This window comes from Aythya fuligula, chromosome 16 (genome assembly GCF_009819795.1).
Source record: "Aythya fuligula isolate bAytFul2 chromosome 16, bAytFul2.pri, whole genome shotgun sequence".
Taxonomy (NCBI): domain Eukaryota; kingdom Metazoa; phylum Chordata; class Aves; order Anseriformes; family Anatidae; genus Aythya; species Aythya fuligula.
Window position 1 is genome coordinate 14299369 of NC_045574.1, and position 15172 is coordinate 14314540.

Below are 15172 nucleotides of genomic sequence, written 5' to 3' on the forward strand. Positions count from 1 at the left end.
TAACACCCCAGTAGTGTATTTCCAAAGTTTCCTCAAAATGGTATTTAACAGATATATTTATTACCTTTTTTAGCAGTGCAATGGCAAGGCTACAGCCAGACATACAGCAGCCAAAAAATCAAATGTACCTCAAAAGCCCACAAACCTCAGCTCCCCTGGCATCACCTCAAGGGCCTTGCTCCTGTACCTTGATGCTACACGTGCATCCTCCATCCTGAGCATCATCCCCTGCCTTGGGGCTCCAAAGCCCAAGGAGACAGGCTGCAATAAAGGTGTGTTTGCTGCCAGTCTCAGAAAACATGCAGGAACAACCTCAGCAAACATCCCAGCCCTCCAAAGAGTCCTCAGACAAACCTGACAGCACACTGCCTTTTAATAAAAGCAGCCTTAGCCCAGTCCACGAGGTAATTACTTGCTGCACAGATGTTCCGTTGTACCATTCGTAGGTATTTTTATCTTGCTGATAGGAAACAGCTTGAGCTGAGGGTGCAGAAGTTGCCCACGAGCCCCTTTCCATGGGGCAGGGCTCCTCCACGCACCTCTCCCCACACCACCAGCAGCCCCTCCTGCCTTGCTCCATGCCCCTCTTGTGCTTTTCCTTAACAAAGTAGCTTTTAATTGTGCCGCGGTGCTTCCAGTTCTGAGAAATGGCATGGAAAGGACATTGCAGTCCCCTCAGGTTTATATAAACAGGGCCTGTTTATTATCCTTCGCAGCGACTGTCTGAGCTAAAATGCTAGCATTTAGTTTAAAGAAAAAAAAAGAAAACAGGAGAAATTGAATCTTTCTTTTACCGTGCTTGCACGAGGCTGCAAACACAGCTAGGGCAGCTGTTAAGGAGGTCAATGATGCCCTTATTAAGGGAAGAGTTTTTTAATGGCTGCAAATACTCTTCAATGACTTGTTTTCCTCTTCCCAGTCTCCCTGCTTTCTCAAGCCATCGCCCTACACAGCACCCAAACCTCAGGCACCCACCCCCTGCCTGCACCCACCCACAGGGTGCTGGTCCCCATCCCAGGGGACAGAGACCCCCAGGCAAGGGCTGAGAGCCAACGCAGACCCAGTGTTTCCCTTCTCCCTTGCTCGTGTCCCTTCGCCAATCCATCAAGTAAACACTTCTTGTTGTTGTTGTTTTGCAAAACTATCATTTCCAGGCTGTGATTCCGGCTAATTTACAACCCGGCACTGCCGAGCAACAATGAATTATGGAGAAAGATTATGGGAAGGTCTGACATCGCTCATGTTTGGAGGAATAAATGGGAGCAGACTGTTAAATATGATTATTCTCATTCATGTCTGCCTTTCCTTAGGGTGCCTATCACTAGAGCACAAGTGCCACGTGCATTAATTAATTGAAACAACACATTTACATGATTAGGGATTAACTCCTGTACTTCTCCTTTGGCTAATTAGTGTATCTATAGATCTATTTAGAAAGAAAATACCTTGGGGAAGGCAGGAGCCTTCGGAGCTTATTTCATATAAACTAGCTGTCAAATTCAGGGATTAGAAAAATGCTCACTTCTCCCTTCCCTCCCATGGCACCTAATGTTTGCTTGTTTTATCTCTCTTGACTCCTATGCAGCATCTGCATTGAGTTTCACCACGAAAACACTGTTCTTTTCCCCACCCCCTCATCTTGCTCCCCAGTTTCTGTCATCCTCAGGCTGCTCAAAGGCTCTGCAAGAAATATGCCCAGGTGGAGAAGTGGTTTACAGCAGGGATTTCAGCCTGGTGGATTAATTAGTTTCTCCTCTGCAGGATGGTCCTCCAGGTCCCTGCTCAGCTCAGAGGGAGCTGAAATCTGCTGTCTGAATGCAAGGAGCCTTGGAACTGTGTCTCCAGGCTCCCTGGCTGGCCACACACCACCTGGTGCCCAATTTTGGGGTGTAGGTGCCTCATTTGTCCCCCAAAATCTATCTGCTGCTTCCATAGTAAGTAAATGGGGTTGCCCAGCTTCCCTAGGGACTCCATAGTACCCAGGCTCCTTGCCAGCTTCCAGTCCACTTATTTGCCTCCTGTCCCACCTTGCTTGCACCTCTCTCAGTCCCCAAATTGTATTTGTATTAGTGTTCTGCATCCCATGCAGCTGGAGGTGTCCTGGTGGTGCACAGCTACAGGGATGCTGCTTTCCTTCCCTGAGCAAAGAGTGTTTCAGTGATGGGTGAAATCGTCCTTGTAATCTCCATCACCTGCTTTACAGCTTGTAAGGGGTTCTGACACATTCGCTGAGCTGTTTGGAAAGGCTGCTGAAGTGGAGGCTTTTAGAAAATGCATGAAACACAGGAGGATTGTTTAGAGAAATGAGAGAATTTAAGAGAATTAAGCATTTTCACTGCTGGAACAATGCACACATCCATCAAATTAGAGTTTAGGAATCAAATACTTTTACACTGCAAAAAAAAAAAAAAAATATATATATATATATATATATATATATATATATATATATATATATATATATATATATATTGAATAATTTTCTAGGAACTTCTGTGTGAAAAACTTTTCCAGCTTACTTCCCTCACATCTGGGCAGCCCCAGGAAGATACCAAGCATTAGCCAGCATCAATAGAACTGAAGCCAAGAGGGTATTTGAACACCTTGCCCTATAACAGGTGTTGTGCAAACAGGACACAGACCCAAAACCCTTCTTATTTCAAAAGTACTTTGGTTAGCTGATCAGACACTGAATTACAGAGAAACCCTGAAGAAAAAGGGGCACTCCAACACTTAATCACTAGGATTAATGATCCCCTTTTAATTTTCTTTATGTAGGATAAAGGACAAGGCAAGAAGAGGTAAACTTCCCTAACCCAACTCAAGATGCAAGCATATGGCTTTGTCTGGACCTAGGGCTGCAGCTCAGAAAGCATTTCTTCACCCAGCAAAAAGAAACAACCTACAGATTCTCAGCTTTTAACACCAAGTAACCCTTTAAAACTCCACCTGATTGCACAATAACACCCTGCCACCCCATAGAAGAGGAAAAGGCTGCACCTTCCCTGCTCTCCCAGGCTTTTTGAGAGCTAACTGATAGCTTAAATATTACTAAATAGAAAAATAATAATAATAAAAATCTCTATTCCTTCAGAGCCCAGCTTTTATTCACTTAAAAAAATATCTAGCCAAACTTTTTGCTAAATAATTACCGTTACCTTCATCACCTCCAGCCCTTCCAGAACCATCTCTGCTCCTTCCCTGGCCTTTGCTGTTTGTAGGCTGGGGAGGAGGAGGGCAAAGTGTGTTAATTCATTAATTACTTGCAACTGAACCAGGCTTACTTTCTTTTCCCAACTCTGTGCTGCAGATTCCTGTGATCATTGCAGGCTGCTGTGGCTGAGGAAGCTGAGCCCCATCCTCCTGTTGAGCTTCCTTGTGATAAAGCACAGCAATCTGCTCCACGATGGAGACTCATCAGCAAATATTATATCTTAGTGATTCACTCTGTTTTCCTTATTGAAGACTCATGAACTCATTTTGGACACACAAGAAAAGAGCAAGGTTCATTGCTGCGTGAAATGCTTTCTTCCAACTGAGAAGAAATCCAGCCACTGTTGCAAAATGAAATCCCAAATGAGCTTTTTCATCCACTCTTGAACAGTGACCCTTGCTTGTGACCTTTAGGTGCCTACTCATACAGAAGGTACCTACAAGATTGGGTTTGTGCAGGACTCCTCTCTTTTTCATTATTTTTGTAACATCTTGGCCCCCTTGAGTATTTTGAATAGAGGATTCCTATAGAACAAAATATCAGGCCTACGCAAACACATGTTGATTTTTAGTCTCAAATTCGTGTCTTCTGTTCTCTACCAATACTGATACCTGAATGTTTCCTTCCTGTTCATTCACACTGACTCTCACAAAGACAACTGAAAAATAAACAAGCTAAATGGTTCTTTATCTTTCTTAAATATGTTTTGAATTTAAATCTCTGCTAGATAAGCTTTGATGGTTGAAACCATTTAAAACAATGCTTCAATTTAAAGGGAAAAATCATATACCTGAACATGGAAATTATTATTTTTTCCTCTTGATTTTGACAGGCTTTTAAGCAAATAACACACAAGCTTAAAATGAAGAGGTTCAAGAACCCCACTCTTACTTTTTTCTGTATTTAGAAAAGAAAAGGGAAAAACCTGCTACAGAAGTGTTTCACTTGGCACTCCGCTAGCAACCGGTCCTTCTCTGCACTTTAATTAGCAGCTGCTGGCCGTGGCCATGCATGCTGCTAAAAGCCTTTCCTCACAAGTCCAAAGCTGTCTGTCTGTTTACCCTGACACCACCAACGAAGCTGGAGCAGAAGCAGACGTGCTGGTGCTTGGAGTGTGTGGAGCAGGCACTTGCACCACTCCAAGACGGTAAATATTTCCTTCTCAGAAGCTGTGCTGGGACTCACAGGCCTAAAATTAGGCAGGTGCCGTATCTAGCAGGAGGACTGATGTGGTTAAAAAACTCTAAATGGGATGATTCACCCAAGAAAAAGGCCCCTTGGAATGTATTTTGGTGCAGGTGGGTATGGCCAGGAGGTGGGGGGCTCACAGCTGGAGCACAGAGGGGTTCTGCTGGGGACGAGCTGCTCAGGGTGGCCCAGGTCCTCCCCAAGGTCTGTGCTGCTCCTGTGGGGCTGCTGAATGCATCCTGAGCAAGGACAGAAAAGAGGGGACATGTGGAGGAATAAACTTGGTGTCACGGTGAGCACAGAGGCCAATTTCCCCCCTGCATGAGACCAGAGCACTCAGGCAGCATCCCTTCACCTTCCCCCTTCCCAGGGGCCTGCCCCATCCCTCAGCATCCCCTGTGGCCTCAGCTGATCCCAGGTGCCCAGCAGCAATCCCAGAGCTGATGTTCTTCCAGCAGGCCGAGTACGGAAAGAAACTCAGATTTAAAACCTGACTCATTTATGTTCCTTCACCTGAAGGGCTTAGCAGGATCGTGTACAGACTGGCAGTCTGGGGTTGATAAAAAGACACCTGAGGATTGTTCGAGTCTGTCTGCCAATCTATTATTAATAACAAAGCGCTGTATTTGTGTCTGGGTGCCCAAGTGATGTTAACATATTCCTGACATCTTCTGAACAAAGGAGGAACTGAACCGGAAAATGCAAGCTGCATTTATTTTTGGCTTCTGCAAACCAGAAGCAGGCGTGCTGCTGGCTGCTAGGCCCTGGTCCAGGTCCTGGCTCTCCGGCATCACCCAGCTGTGGGCTTTCACCAAGGCCATATGCTCGGGAGGGATTATTTTCAGGTGGATCAGAGCACAGGGTCCACAGGTCCTCTCATCTGATTCGAGTTTCACATCACTCACCCCTTGCAATCCCTCGGCTCAGCAGCCCCTCTTCATCCCCCAGGCTCAGCTGGACACAAGGGGTGGATCAGCCATCCCCATTAGATGTGCCAGGATGAGGTTTCTTTTCTTTTTAACGACTGCCTTTGGTTTCTCCTCCTGCCTGAGTCAGGCAGCTCGAGCAGCCGACACTTCTTCATTTCGGTGAGATATCCTCATTACCCACAAAGTTGATTGCAGTGCCCTGTACTGAGACGGGCAGGGGTTTGTATCCACAGATTAACATCAGAAATGAACACACTGCTCTTTTTCATGATGAGCGAGAGAGAGTGAATGAGGAGGAGGAGGACAGCAGTTCCTGATGAGCTCTAACCAAAAAAAAAACAGCCACAGACAGCACAAAGGCTGTCGTGCTCCAACCTCTTGGGCTGAAATACTCAACTAAATCTCAGCCCTTGTTAGTGGTGCTGCAAACAGGCATGTGAAATAGAGAAGTAATGCATACACACAGAGAAAGGGCATTATTCCTGAAGGAAATGTCCAGATTTACACTGGAGTAAGAAAATAATATATATATTCACATGATAACCTAGCTCCTCTACCTGACAAGAGCTAATGGTGAGGCACTGGGGAGAACTGGTACACGCATGGCAGGAAGGGGGGATCATGCCAAGAGAAATAAACCCTAAATTTCTAATAAAATTCTCAAATTCTCCAAAGAAAGCTATCTCTACAGAACTTTATGCAATCAAATAATTAGTTTCCTTAATAAAATGAACACAAAGCTAAATAAGTAAAAAGCACAGGTGGAAAATGTTGATCCCTTTACTACTATAAGGTTTATTGCGTGCTGCTATTGAGCCAGCTGCAGAGCTGGCTAGCTGCCTGCCCCCTTCATTGCAATGCAATGCACACTGTGGCACGTCTGGCAAAATGCAATTTTCCAAGTAGCAAGAAGAAAGGTGTTACTGGCACGTCATCACTTCCCCCCTCACTGAAGGCAGCATGGGAAGCAGGGAGTATACTGACTGCTGTTTTCTCCCCATTCAAAACTGTTGCTGTTCTTTAAAATGATTTTTTCTTAGTTTGAAAACACTTTAAAAAAATGGAGAAAATTCTACTTAAAATATTTATTTTAATTAATAAAACATTTTCTAAAAATCTCAGAACAACAAGCTGAAGTTGGCTTGTACCTTAGCAAGGATTTCTTACTTCTTTATTTCCTTTCTAAGCAAAAGAACAGTTTGACATGAACTGTTGCAGCACTACCTCTGCCTTTCATGAAAACATTCACATACTGAAAACAAGCTGCAAAACAAACTTAGATAAACTCATTTCTTTTTTTGGGAAGGTAAATATCTCAGAAGAGGATCCTGAAAGCAACAGGAGGTTGAAAGCAATTTGTGTTTGTTTGTTTGTTTTTTCTCTTCCCTGGGACCAGGAATATTTTGCCCCTCTGAGTTGTTTAAGCCACTTAGCTCACCCTGCTGAGGACTAATTCCCTGTGACAAAGCCATCCTGGTTCAGAAACCTCATCCAAAACTATCCTGGGACTATGATCGTGCAAACAGGGGCTTGAGGGTTATGCAAGATTCTACATTTCCATTTTTTTTTTTTAAGAATTACTTCTCCAAAACTGCAAAAATCCCCTGCTCCTTCCTACCCGTGACTGGCTCTGTCTCCAGCATGGGCACAGCATTCCTGCAGGAGCATCAGAAGCAAACCAGGAGGACACGGAGCAGGGCAGGAACAAAAAGGCTGCAGTGTCCTGGCCTTGGCTCCTTCCCTGTGCAAGGAGAGGAACAGGATCTGCTCTGGGAATCCCTCGTTAGATCTTTCTGCCCATTTTTATTAGGTAGTCAACGGCCCTGTATAATTCACTCAATGAATGCATAAAGAAAAGTGCAGCTATGTAAAGATTAAATGTGAATCTGCGATCCACAAGCAGTGCTAGAGAGTCTCACAAAGTTGGCCCACGTGTTCCTTAACTTGAGCTGAAAGCACAGCTCCACTTTGACAGACTTTGAATTATTTCGGAACATTTGCGACATTCTCAGTGTCAGCTCTGAAGCTGTCCCCAAAGATTGTTTTTCCCGTCTCAGCATGGATTTATAATCACCTGCCAGCATCTGCTTGGAGCCTGAGCTATGGAGAGAGCCTGGTGCTTTGAAGTGCCAATGCATCACAGCCAAAACCCCGCACAATCGATGCCGCCCCTGCAGTACCTCGAGTCAAATATCGACCCTCGAGGAGGTACCGCTTCCAGCGTGCTCTAATCATGTCACTTCACTCTATACAGCCAAGGTTTTGTTGTCTCTTTCCCAGGTCTTGGTGGGATTAGGAAGAGCACAAGAGGAAAAAAGCCCCATCAGCCCTTCTTCCTGGGGGTAATGCCTCGGAGGGCTCTCCTGCCTGAATTTGTCAGATGCATTCAATAATGCTCCCTCGTGTAAAACAAAGCTGTCATCGCCAACAAATAACGTTCTTGAACCAGCGTGATGAGACTGAAATATCTCCTGGCTTCTAGAAGCATGGTGCTTCAGTGTCCTTAAAAGGTTGAACCACACCAAAGCTCCTCTGACCCTGTAATCCCAAACAAGCAAACAATCCTCCCTCTGCAGATCTCTGGGCTTCGATTTTCTTGGGAAGTTTGGGGATAGAGCATGGCACAGCCCAGGGCTTGAGCCTGCAGGCTTCACCCCCCAGATAGATATTGGGATGTAGCTGCCCCCGTTGCCCTACAGACTGCACAGGGTCTCAGAGGAAAAGAGGAGCCACACACATACATACCTGTGTGCAAAAATGCAGGCACAGTACCCAGGCAGCCAGAGCAAAGCACATCTTGACCAGCCTTGCATGTGGCTACACCTATTTTCCTAAGCAAAGCAGCTCGGATTAGCCAGCAAGTGATAACCAGCAGAACTGGAGGCTGGAGCCTGCCCTTCGTTATCAGCTCTAGGAAGCAGATGGCTTGAATAATGAGTGACAGGGCTTCGGTCTGCAGGATTTCCAAAAAGAAACATTGAAAGAAAAAAATAAAAATAAAAAAGTTCAGTCCTTCACTTCTTTGGTTAATTCACAGTATCGTTGGGCTTCTCAACAAGTACTTTGTGTCCATGGAGAAAGCCTTGTATTTTATATGAGCTTAATATTATTTAGTGGTCACACAGGTGGACTGGTGTTTGCTTTTGCAGACATAACATATAGTGACTTATAAACAAGCCTGAGAGAAGAATAATGTTTCTCTACTTCATGGTGAAGGACTTATTGTTGATTTCCCTCTTGTTTGTACAAGAAACAGCTCAAAGTGATGCTGGTTGGAACAGCTGAAAATAAAGCAAAGCCAACATGAAGATCCAAGCACCCAGGCACACTCACCCACAGCTCTCCCAGGGCAATTAAACAGGCTCTTGTTAATTTTCCAAGAACAAGAAATCATTGTGCTATTCTCCTACCTAGTAAGAACCATCTGTCTAACTTTTCCTTGCTTGGTTTTCATCTCCTAATCCTTGCATTAATTGAATTTTCAGAACTGCTCTCTTCCCTCGTGGTGTAACCAGACCTTTTGGCCTTAATTCGTGCTGATGTCCTGCTGCATTACGTGTCCCCTCCGTGCCAGCTGGGGCAGTACCAGGCTTCGTGCAGGGGAGATGCTCAATAAAACTGGTCCCAGCCACCCCTGCCCTGCTGCAGCAGGCACCACGGTGCAAAACCAGCCGGCGTCCTTAGTGTGTGTCGTCAGTGCCTGTTGCACGGGATGCCAGCTCATTTACTGCGTGCTAATTAGCAATGCAAATCCTGTGCCAGCGTTTATCTCATTTCCCAGAATACGAGAGGCGCAGTCAGGCAGAGCGCAGCCACTCAGGAGCTTGGCCCGTGAGTCAAAGCTCACCAAAGCACTTGGGAAAAAAAATAAATAATAATAATAATAATAATAATAATAAAAATCCAAAAAATTGCTCTAAGGGCAGCAGCCAGGAGGGGCCCAAGGCAGTAATGAGCCGGGATCATCTGAGGGTCTCCCAAGAAGTTTGACATGAAGCCGTTCATCACCCAGACGGTGATTTTAGCACCTATTAGGAAAGTAGCCTTGCCTCTGGGGCTGGAGGGCTCACTCCTTGTGGGAACTGTCCTTAACAAGGAGACCGAAGGCAGCGTTCGTCCATGGCCAGTGCAGGTCTGCAGATCCCTGCTGAGCACAGCCCGAGAGCAGCTGCTTGCCCCAGCATGGGGAAGGGAGAGAAAGGATTAATGAGCTTCTCTGCAACCCAGACAGTTGCTCTGACCTCTTTTTACAAAGTACGCCTATAAATAACTGGTTTCCTTCTGAAAAGTCCCTTCAAAATGACATTTTTTCTCCCTAATAACACAATTGGATGTTGCAATATTATAGAAATCTTTAATTTATTATTTATTTATTTTTAATTTTTTCACAAATCATTATTTTGTCTCAACTAATCCTGCCTTGCAAAATAGCTGCATATTGCTAGGAAAGGCTTTTTCATTAACAAGCCCAGCTGTTCCACCCCACAATGCTGACGAGCTCTAATCAAATGGCATTCACAAGCATCGCCCAGGAGGAACTATTTGTGGCATCACTTGCGGATGAATCCTCTCCCTGCACTTTCAACATCCTTGCAACCAGATTTTTGTCCTGGTTTCCAAAGGAGATGAGGCTTTTGCAGATGTGTTGCTTGGTCTACCTTCTCTCCATGTTCTCTTCACTACCGTTTTACAAAATCATTCAGTTATGTGTGGAAGGAGAGCTAGAAGAAAGGAAGGAAGGGTGTCACATTTAAGCTCAGTGAAAACGATGGCCCAAGTGAAGCAAATGGAGTGAAACAAAAAATTTCATCCATTGCATGTCCAGCTGGCAACATCCTGCTGGCCAGCCAGCACGTGCTCTGCCAGGTCAGCAGGGTGGTGAAGGGCAGGGCAGGGGATCCAAGTCACTGAAAAAAAGGGGGCAGAGAGGGGATAATGGATAAAAACCCACGGGACATAAAAACTTATTGCTCGGCACGCCGTGTGCGAGGCTGCAGAGTGAACCCTGGGAAAGCAGAGCTGGCAGTAATGGGAGCTGGATGCTATCAAACATGAATCACAGGCTCCAAATGAGGCGGTGGAAGTCAGGGACACACTCTTCTAATATTCCTTCCTGACAGCAATAGGAACACTTAGGGGAAAGATTCAAGGAGCACTCGTATTTGGAGCTCCGACGAACACTGCAGAGCTCTTCAGGGGCGAAGTTAAACAAAATTGCAGTCATTAAAATAAAAAAAAATACAGCAATCCCCATGAGAGTTGGGTCTGAAGGCAGATGCAGATTTGTGTGGGGACAAGAAGAAAGACAGGGGCCTGGAGGTGCATATCACAAGGGGCTTGCAATGGCTGGAGCTGCCCTCCTCCATCGGTAGCTCCTTTGGAGCAGAGAGGTGTCATGGGTTAAATCAGAGCATAGGAATGAAGAAATTTGGGCTGATGGAATGAAAACCAGCAGGTAGCCCAAAGGTGTGTTTTATGAAGAAAAATAAAATAAAATAAAATAAAATAAAATAAAATAAAATAAAATAAAATAAAATAAAATAAAATAAAATAAAATAAAATAAAATAAAATAAAATAAAATAAAATAAAATAGAATAGTGGATTTCTGTGTCATCCTGGTGCCTTCTCCCTACCCCATTTTCTATGACTCTGTGACTGTATTAAAATATACCTAAGCACTAAGAGAATTTCTAAGACCTAAGCACTAAGACCTAAGCATTAAGAGAATTTCATGCTGAAGTCCCAGCCCTGTTGAGTTCAGCGAGTTTTACAGTCACTCCAAATGGCTTCTGTAGGGGTACTTTGCTCGAATTAGTCCAAGACAAGGAGAACTTTCTTGGCAGAAGTCCCTGTGTTGCCCAGAGGAGCACAGGGCTGTGCCAGATGGCAAAGGGCAGCTGCCTTTGATCCTGCGTATTGGTCTCTTTATCCAAGCAGTGCTCAGAGGTTGGAAGCTGAGTATTCGTTCCCTCTCTGGCTGCTTCAGCCCGATATTTCAGTCCTGCGCAGTCCCATTGGTCTCAAATCGCCTGCGCTGCACTAGATGAAGGACAGAGCTGCTGCTGTTGCTGTTTGGGGTCTTTCCTCCACTGTCGTCTCAGTGTTAGGAACAGATAAAAAATGAAAGCAGAAGAGATTATGGGAGCATTATTGTCTGGCTTTGAAAATAAATCAAAGGAAGGGACTGTGGAAATGATGTTTGATAACATGGCTTTCAGGGGAGGAGAATTTTTTCAAGATTGGTTGTTTAAATCCCCCATGAAATCCACGAGTACATTGTTGTGCCTCAGAAATTGGTGGTAATTTAATTCCACTTACTCTTTCGTTCTCCTGAACTGCTGTCTCCTCATGTCCTATTCTTCCTTTTCCGTCCACTGGTCTGCTTTCATAGCTCATTAAGACATAACTAAGGCTCTAAGGCTGAACAAACAAAGCCAGGAATAGGACTATTTTTTATTTTTTTCTTTAATATGCAAAGGTTACATCACGGTCCTGCTGGCTTCCACCCATCACAACTGGTTAGCTAATTCAAGGAGCTGATATTTTAAGCAGAAAGGCGCTGGTTTTGCTAAGGTCTTGCTCAGCTCTATATCTTGCTGACATCTTGTGGCAGTAGTAAGGTCCCCAAGTTGTTTGTGCTCAAGAACAGCTTCTAGAGCTTCGCCTTCAGTAGTCTGCACTTGCCAAAGCCAAAAGGGAGCAAGAAGGATTCAAAAAGGGACTTGACAGCCAAGCAGAAGTGTTCGTGTAGAGCCACAGGTGAGTCACTGGCGGCCGTGAGACAGGGTCCCTTGGCTGTTGAATGAAGGGCACTTTACCTAAATGAGAATTAGTACCTTCACCAGGCCAGCACCGACATTCAAAGTGGATTTTCCCATCTTCAGCTCTGAAGAGTCCTTTTAGGCTCGGATTCAAGCAGCTCTCCTGTGACAGCCAGCCGGAGCCCGTTGGCTTTGAAGGACGTGAAGTGCTGCTCGGTGTCAGACGTCAGCTCCTGGCCCCGGCCCCACTTCTCAGCAGGGGCAACCTCTGAGCCCTGTTGGCGACCATATTATGAAATTAACCCCTGCAGGCAACGGGGGGAGGCACATCAGCTGCATTTCAATAGCATTAGTTCAGGGATGCTCTCCTTCACGCTGTTCTGGAGATGCTCCTGCGAACAGCGTGACACCCACTCCCCTCTCGGTGTTTCTTTTGCAGGCATGCACAGCAATGAGATTTTTTTTTCCCTTTGCTTGCTTACCCACTAGAGAAAATTTCATTTCCTGAATTCACCCTCCCCATTTTGTTCATTAAATTGTCTTTTCTTATTTACAGTGATGAGGCTGTTAGGATGACACTTGTGGATGTGTGCAGCTGGTTGAAATGTACCCACTTCAAACACTGCTCCTGCGAGGAGTGGGTAGCTACGTTCAGACACGGCAGGAAAAATAATATGCCAGGCCCAAATGTCAAATATAATGATGGGTGATATTAACCTCCCCAGTGAAAGGAATATATCCCTTTGTGAAATAACCTGGCTTTAATGTTCAAGATTGCTACAACAGATTAAACGGTAGTCCTTGATAAGTTGCCTACACTAAAAGCATCATGGAAATTGAAAACATAATGTACCTCACTTAAGTGATTCACACTATTAATATGTAGAGTTTTCTAAGCTATAGTTTTACCAAAGTTGAACTGTGGGAATAAGGGAAGGTTTGTTTCCTCATTTTTTTTCTAAAAAATAAAAGAAAACAGGCGCATTTATGTCCAGCGAAGAAAAAAATAAGTTAATTTGTTTCTGAGAAATAAGGGTTGGCACCTTGAGCAATTCTATTCCAAGTAGATGAAAAAGGAGAGCAGTCACTATTGCCCTGCCCTTTTCCTGAAGAATGGCTATGCAGTGATATTTCCAATCATATTTACACGTCCAGTATGTGGATCCACTCTTTCTGCAGTTATCGTGGTGCATCCCTCACTGGTCTCCTGCTCAGCTGGCTGCAAATAGTAAATTTTTTTTTTTTTTACCTCTTTTTTTATTTTTTCTTTTCCTTTTTTTTTTTTTTTTTTTTTCTCCTTTTTCTTCTTTTTTTTTATTTTTTTTCTTTTTTTTTTTTTCTTTTTTCTTTTTTTCTTTTTCCTTTGGATGGAAACAATTACTAATTTTAATTGTTGTATTGAACAAGAGGATCTGCGGCTGTTCACAAGGAAGGCTGTGTTCGTGGCAGGATGGACACACACACAGCATACACACGCTGTCTCTCTGCCTGTGTCCTTCTGCAGCTTCCATATCTTGTGAGATTTAGAAATATCAGATAGCCTTTCAATTATGGTCTCTCACAATCAATTTCTGTGGCAAGCCCCAGGCTGGATATCTCAGCACTAAGAGCTAAACGCTTCTGTTTAATCTACTTGTTGACTTTTCAGACTCAGCGCAGCCAGAGCTGTACCTTTGGTCTACAAAAACATTTTGCAGCTGTTCCTGTTCCCTTGCAGGCTATTTAATATCCAGAGCTCCTATCTCCTCAGAAATGGTACGCCGTGAGTCTAGAAATCCCTGGTGCCACCCACGCCCTGCCTCCCAGCAGAGCGAACGCCTCCAAAGTTTGGGATACAGCTGCCTTGAAGCGTCCTTCCGAATGCACTGCTACACCTCGCCCACGGGCTGGATGGCTCTTGTTCTGCTTTTGCAGAGCTGTGAAACACCTGCGGCCAGCCCCCTTGGGAGATGCTGAAGGACAGGAGAGGCCAAATGCATTTGCTCAGTGCCAAACTGGGAAGGGAAATGTCTGCACTCAGCCGTACGACCTCTGCTTCTTACTGCTTTGAGCACTTTTTTTTTTTTAGCACTTAGAGGACAGCAGCTGCAAAGGCAGCTTCAGGTCTGAGTCTGCCCCCAGTGTACCACGCGTGCATCCACTCCTCTTCCAAGCGCCCCATGGGACTATGAAATCCGGGGGCATGAAGTTGGTGCAGTCAGCACTGGGGACAGTGAGGGGGAGTGTGGGGGACTTGGTTTTGTATCGAAAGGCAAAAGGATTTCAGAAGTTCTCCTCCTTTGTCTCCCTGCACAGGTCCAGGTGGTCAGCTCCTGATCTCGGTGATGCCCAGTTTAAGGGCAAGGCAGCTGCCTGCGAGCCAGGTTCCTTTGGTACAGCCTCAAGGAGAGGCTGGGGTTTGCTCTGTCGCAGACTCATCACAGACAAATAATTCAGTACATCAGAAAGCCTTTCCCATTCCTCCTCGCTGCATTAATGCTTCAGCTACCACCATTTCAAAAGAAATATCATTTATCCAAATCCCACAGAGCCCCCCAGTACCCAGAGCCAGATGCGCTCACAGCAGCAGCAAGGAGAGGACAGGGACATGGTCCCAGAGCTGCCCCAGCCTCTCTTCACCACTGATTTCACCCCAGGTAATACACTCTCTGGCATTTTATCTTCTAGATCTAAGCTTCATTAATCACAAAAAGCTGGCTGTGGTCCATGTCCTAGAGTCTCTTCGATTTGGATGGGAATTGTTGCCTTGTGGATACGTGCGTCACCATGCACCGTGCAAGGGAAGGAGCTGTGCCACTGCTCTGGCACATGCCTGGCAAGGTGGGACAGGAGCCACTCGGTAAAAGTTGATCCTGAGACAAGATAAAAGTCAGACAGACCATCATAGGGTTTCTCGTAACAACATTTCCTTGGTCTTTCTTCCTCTGCTTTGTAGAAAGCTCTTGTTATACCAGTGAATAAGAGTCCCAGTGCACCAAAGCAATTTTCAGCAGCAATAGCCTGTGAAAAAATCTGGAAGCATTATCACTCATTAACATTACAAGACAGGGAAGGCTAGGGTAGGGGAAAAAGCTGAAAC